The following is a 6,961-nucleotide window of genomic DNA, read 5'->3' on the forward strand; positions in this document are numbered from 1 at the left end:
CCCTCCATTCCCACTCCGTTCATATGGCTATCTAGATAAGTCTTAAACGTTCCCAGTGTGTCCGCCTCCACCACCTTGCCTGGCAGCGCATTCCAGGCCCCCACCACCCTCTGTGTAACATATGTCCTTCTGATATCTGTGTTAAACCTCCCCCCCTTCACCTTGAACCTATGACCCCTCGTGAACATCACCACCGACCTGGGGAAAAGCTTCCCACCGTTCACCCTATCTATGCCTTTCATAATTTTATACACCTTTATTAAGTATCCCCTCATCCTCCGTCTTTCCAGGGAGAACAACCCCAGTTTACCCAATCTCTCCTCATAACTAAGCCCCTCCATACCAGGCAACATCCTGGTAAACCTCCTCTGTACTCTCTCCAAAGCCTCCACGTCCTTCTGGTAGTGTGGCGACCAGAACTGGTCACAGTATTCCAAATGCGGCCGAACCAACGTTCTATACATCTGCAACATCAGACCCCACCTTTTATACTCTATGCCCCGTCCTATAAAGGCAAGCATGCCATATGCCTTCTTCACCACCTTCTCCACCTGTGACGTCACCTTCAAGGATCTGTGGACTTGCACAAGGGAGAGAGTAGGGCCTCTTAAGGATCAACAAGGTCATCTATGTGCAGATCCACAAGAGATGGGTGAGATCCTAAATGAATATTTTTTATCAGTATTTACTGTTGAGAAAAGCATGGATGTTAAGGAACTTGGGGAAATAAATAGTGATGTCTTGAGGTGTGTACATATTACAGAGAAGGAGGTGCTGGAAGTCTTAAAGCGCATCAAGGTAGAGAAATCCCCAGGACCAGATGAATTGTATCCCAGGACATTGTGGGAGGCTAGGGAGGAAATTGCGGGCCCCCTAGCCGAGATACTTGAATCATCGATAGTCGTGGGTGAGGTGCCTGAAGATTGGAGAGTGGCAAATGTTGTGCCTTTGTTTAAAAAGGGCTGCAGGGAAAAGCCTGGGAACTACAGGCCAGTTAGCCTCACATCTGTGGTGGGTAAGTTGTTGGAAGGTATTTTGAGAGACAGGATCTACAGGCATTTAGAGATGCAAGGACTGATTAGGGACAGTCAGCATGGCTTTGTGAGTGGAAAATCATGTCTCACAAATTTGATTGAGTTTTTTGAAGGGTTAACCAAGAAGGTAGATGAGGGCAGCGGAGTTGATGTTGTCTACATGGACTTTAGCAAGGCCTTTGACAAAGTACCGCCTGGTAGGTTGTTGCATAAGGTTAAATCTCACGGGATCCAGGGTGAGGTATCTATATGGATACAAAATTGGCTTCTTGACAGAATGTGGAGATACTGGCGTTGGACTGGGGTAAACACAGTAAGAAAAAACACAGTAAGTAAACACAGTTCTTGACAGAAGCCAGAGGGTGGTTGGAGAGGGTTGTTTTTCAAACTGGAGGCCTGTGAGCAGCGGTGTGCCTCAGGGATCAGTGCTGGGTCCACTGCTATTTGTCATTTATATTAATGATTTGGATGAGAATATAGGAGGCATGGATAGTAAGTTTGCAGATGACACCAAGATTGGTGGCATAGTGGACAGTGAAGAAAGTTATCTCCAATTGCAACGGGATCTTGATCAATTGGGCCAGTGGGCTGATGAATGGCAGATGGAGTTTAATTTAGATAAATGCGAGGTGATGCATTTTGGGAGATTGAACCAGGGGAGGACTTACTCAGTTAATGGTAGGGCATTGGGGAAAGTTACAGAACGAAGAGATCTGGGGGTACATGTTCATAGCTCCTTGAAAGTGGAGTCACAGGTGGACAGAATGGTGAAGAACGCATTCGGCATGCTTGGTTTCATCGGTCAGAACATTGAATACAGGAGTTGGAACGTCTTGTTGAAGTTGTAAAAGACATTGGTAAGGCCACACTTGGAATACTGTGTGCAATTCTGGTCACCCTATTATAGAAAGGATATTATTAAACTAGAAAGAGTGCAGAAAAGATTTACTGGGATGCAACCGGGACTTGGTGAATTGAGTTATAAGGGGAGGCTGGATAAACTGGGACTTTTTTCTCTGGAGCATAGGAGGCTGAGGGGTGATCTTATAGAGGTCTATAAAGTAATAAGGGGCACAGATCAGCTAGATAGTCAATATCTTGTCCCAAAATTAGGGGAGTCTAAAACTAGAGGGCATAGGTTTATGGTGAGAGGGAAGAATACAAAAGTGTCCAGAGGGGCAATTTTTTCACAGAGAGTGGTGAGTGTCTGGAACAAGCTGCCAGAGGTAGTAGTAGAGACGGGTACAATTTTGTCTTTTAAAAAGCATTTAGATAGTTACATGGTATGATGGGTATAGAGGGATATGGGCCAAATGTGGGCAATTGGGACTAGCTTAGGGGTTGTAAAAAAAAAAGGGCGGCATGGACAAGTTGGTCCGAAGGGCCTGTTTCTATGCTGTAAACCTCTATGACTCTATGACTCTAAGTTCCAATTTAGATTGAACCAAAATAAAAATAGTAGACAGTACATTTTGGTCATGACCTGAAGTGGGTCACAGATGGCTATTTAACAAAATTGATGCAAGTAGGTTGAACTATACATTTGTAATGGCCGTGTTCCTTTGTGATAAGTCATTTTTGAGTCTATGGGTAGGTAATAATAGCCATAATCAACAAGGGATTGTAGGCACACTTGGTTGCCTAGCTTAAGGAGCACCAATGCACATGAAGCAGGTGAGGAGGCAGGTCCCAGGTTTACCTCAGCCAGAATTGGAATTGAAAGTGTGCTGTTGATATTACTTTGAACTGCACACCAGCCCATCTTTTAGTTTAAATGCATTGAAGCTTAGTTGAGAAATACAATAGTTATGAAATCCAGACAGCTGTTTTCCCATCTCCAGACTCGCTACTTTTGCTGCTTGTTTAATCTTGCCTTCTCCTTGTCTCTAAGATAGATCAAGGGATTGTTGTGATTATTATAATCCTGAAAAGCCTGGTTCAGTCATACCTGGATCATTTTTATTTGCTGTGATACACTTTCCAAATTGGCTGGGATGATTTCTCCATTACCACCGTATCGTTGCCCTTGAGTAACTTCTGCCTTGTTTTGCTTGTTAGCCATTTATTTTAGCATTCAGAAGTTCCATGTATGGAATTTGATCTGGTTTGACTTTATTCCACTTCAGTGCCTGGCGTACTGGGCAGCTTCCTGGTTGGAGTCTTCATCATGCCATGTTTATCATTGCCCTTGGTAGTATCTATGAACCTGACATTAATTTTGATAACAGAGCCCACAGAATGTTTCAAGACTCATTTTTCATTTAAGAAGATTGCAGTGGCAGAGCTGTGTGGTGATTTAATTAGTTGGTGATTGTGGGTAATTGGTCAATTTTTGATACTGGGCTAAAAAACAGAGTGTGCTCTGCAGATTCTTCTGTTTGTTCACTGACTTCTGTTTGATAGAGTTACCAAAAGTGTCAAAGTGCTTTCTTTCTCATTCAGCGTCCAAGCTGAAGCTCTTGCTGATGAAGCTCGCCTAATGAAACATTTTCCAGACAGGGGTGACCTACCTTAATTCAGTTTTCCCGACTGCAGTGGGAGACTTGAATCCAGGTTTCACAGCTGCTCCAACAAAGCATGGACTTTTGCCAGCCTTCGATTGAGCAGCCATTCCTTTGGATATATTAGCTGCTCCCTCAGGTGATAAATGTGCACTGAGTCATAGCAGAATTTCCATCAGCCGCACTCCTACTTTCAGCCCCAGTTTCTGTGAAATGCACAAACTCTGCAAGGCATTTTCTTTGTCAGAATCATTTTGATTTCCATTTGGCACTCCCTTGCTTTTATTAGACCCCTTTGCCCCATCATTTAGTCACATTACAGTCTTCCCAGTTTTCCACGTGAACTATATTCCATTTCATTTCTTCTCCTGCAGCTTTCAGAGCAGCTCTTGTTGAAGATGCAGTGGCAGTGGCACCCTTTTGCAGTGGCAGACCCTTTTGCTCTTGTTGAAGATGCTCTTGCAAGCTTTTCAGTAACTCATCTGCCTTCAGGTTGGCCTTCAGTCCGTACTGCTTGGAGAGTCACTACAGCTCATTGTACTTCAGTCACTTGAGATCTATTGCTTTGCTTTGCTGCTCCCTTCAGGCATCTCCTGGTGCTAGCCTACTCAGAGCAATACCTTCAGATCTACATGGTTTACTTGAGTAATGGCCTTCTGGTAGATCTCTAAAAATGAATCTGCCATGGTGTCTAGACAAGTCCAACTTCTTGGTTTGCGATGTCAATGTTGTTGGTGGGGTGCCCCAGAACCTTTCTCTCTTTGCCACTGCCACTTACATGCTGCATCATCTTTGTGCTTCATAGAGAGTTCTTACTCATAACTGGAAAGTTATTGCTGCTCAACCCTGCCTGTCAGCCAAGAATGTACAAATCCATCCCACTGGAGGTACCAAAATTTGTTGCATCCACGGCAGAGGGGGGTGGGTGGAGTGATATATCATACTTTCAAAGCCAGTGTAGTCAGTAGCTGAAGCATGCAGCATCCATTTACTGAGGAGACAGTTTGAAGCTCAGACCTTGTACAATCCAACGCGAATCTTTTATCAACCTAGCAGCTAACACATTGACAACTAGATTATTTTATTCATCACGGTCTTTACTGCCGATTGATGCAAATAATTTTATACAATCCTCTTCATCAAAATCTGTTACATATTAGGAGGAACTGGCAAAGAGAGACCATCGCCAAGATGGCCTGATCACATGTTTAATGACATCAATGTGTGTTGAGCACATTGAATACATTAAAAATGAAAAAGGGGAAGCAATGTAATGAATAATTTACAGGCACACAAACTATACTACTTCAAAAACTAATAAATAGATCTCAGCACGGTCCTGTGATATCCCTCCCAATGTCTCACCATAGGCCCCTGCGGTTCCACCCATCAATGGTCCCCTGCGGTTCTGTGGGTTCACAAATAGTTCTAGTCTTGTAGCATACTGTTCATAGAGTACATGGGGAGAAGGATAGGAGAGGTGATTATAACCCCTCAACAAAGCTTGACGTTGTTCAGCCCTGGCCGTGAACTAAAATGACCACAATGACCGTACAAGTCCCAATGAAGAAATTACCAATCACTTTTGGTAACTTCTACTTCAACACAAATCAGAACCAACATAAATTAAACATGAATTAAAAGGCAAATGATACTTCAAGTAAAAATTCCATCTTAAAAAGCTAAATAATAAAAATTCCCCTTCAGTCTGTGTGGCATTACAGAATTTCTTTTGCTACCAAATAAACCTGTTGGACTTTAACCTGGTGCTGTTAAACTTCTTCCTGTGTTTACCCCAGTCCAACGCCAGCATCTCCACATCATTACAGAATTTCACAGATCCACAAGATGCTGTTGTTTATTCACTCAGGGTAGGTCAGGATTACTTCCCAACAACAGATGTCACCTCTAGGATACATCAGTATGATTATCATTAGCAAGGCATACATCTATCACCCCTCTCTTCCTCAGGCAATGACTGCACTGATGGCATAGATTTCCAAAATTCCTTTTCATCAACCAACAACTAACACTGTTCACAATTTGGCTCCTTCTGGTAAATCACCCAGCTCTTTAATGTCTCTGGGCTAGTCATGCAGCATTCAGGTTTTAGACCTTTTTAGCTTTCTTGCACAGTAACTTGAAGAACTCCTGCACCCTTGTGCCAATTGTCTCCTACCTCCAGCTCTCCTTTGGGTCTGCTACCCACAGAGTTTTCATGTGTCAACTTCCTTCCAGTTGGTACTGCTTTCAGCTCAAGTCTCATCAGGTCACATGGACCAATATTTCTTATTATCCAAGAAAATTTACAACTGATCCCTTTACAATTGATACAAACTCTTAAAAATCCTTTGGAAGCATTCCTACAAACAGACATATAGGTTGTATGGACATTTTAAAGAATTTATAAATTTTCCTTACCGTACTGCTCCCAGGTTAAAGGTCATCACAATATCTCCCATCAGAGTGTTGGATCAGTATTAATGGCATCCTAATTAAAGGCAAAAGGGATCAGAATCAGAGAAGGGGGAAAAAAGCAAACGGTCATCCCTCTTGGCAAAGATTAAAATCCTACTCAATGATCCAGGTGCGGCTGGTGAGGAGTATACACAGTTAATAGAAAAGATTAATGAGAGGTGTGAATTCAGTAAAAAATATCGGAGGACGCTGTCATGACCTATTGAAAGCCTTCCATTAAAAAGTGTCTTTAATGAGGTGGTTGCCATGGATCATTCCACGCCTTGTAGACCTGTTGACCGGATTTAGTCTTTCTGCAATAATATTTAGTAAAATAATTATTATAGACAAAAGCATGGACAAATGGATAGAGACAAGATTTAAGTCACTAGTGAAGTTGCTTCTAATGATGGACAGGAATTTGCCATTAATGAGTCCAGAGATGTGTGTAGAAATATGAACATCATAGTCATGGATATACAGTGATTGATGAAATACTGGTCAACCAGGCCACAGGTAAACAAATGCCCATTCATACAATGAATATAGTTGAAGGGTATAGTGACGATCAATTTGTCTTTAAGTGAAATCCCAAATGCTTTTCGTGCTTTCTAGTCCTCCTGCTCTAGAAAGAACTCTAATTAGTTCCATTTTTTCCTGTACCCTTTGAATGCCTTACATAAAGAAAGATGGGCTTTCCTCACGGCTGAAAGAATCTAAAGTGTTCTGAGGCAGTAATATAAGACCAGCGGAGAAAGGATTAAATTCAGGAGTTTTTTGGGGGGGGCATTTTCCCATCCCACCCGCCACGGGAATTGTAGTGGTCATGGGGGCGGACCATGCAAAAGTCCATTGACCTCGGGCGGGATTTTCCGTGATTTGGGGTGAGTGCAGCTGGAAAATCCCACTCTTGGTATGTTATGAAAGGGAGAGTCATAGGGAATGGAAAGGCTGTAATAAGGTTAATAG

The 6,961-nt window shown here is 42.7% G+C and overlaps 1 pseudogene; it reads right to left on the reverse strand.

Annotated features, from left to right (window-relative positions):
• Window positions 1-3,146: 3,146 nt before the first annotated feature.
• On the reverse strand, window positions 3,147-4,221 carry LOC144506054 (nucleolar and spindle-associated protein 1-like; annotated as a pseudogene).
• Between the last annotated feature and the right edge of the window lie 2,740 nt (window positions 4,222-6,961).

This window comes from Mustelus asterias, chromosome 17 (assembly GCF_964213995.1).
Source record: "Mustelus asterias chromosome 17, sMusAst1.hap1.1, whole genome shotgun sequence".
Taxonomy (NCBI): Eukaryota; Metazoa; Chordata; class Chondrichthyes; order Carcharhiniformes; family Triakidae; genus Mustelus; species Mustelus asterias.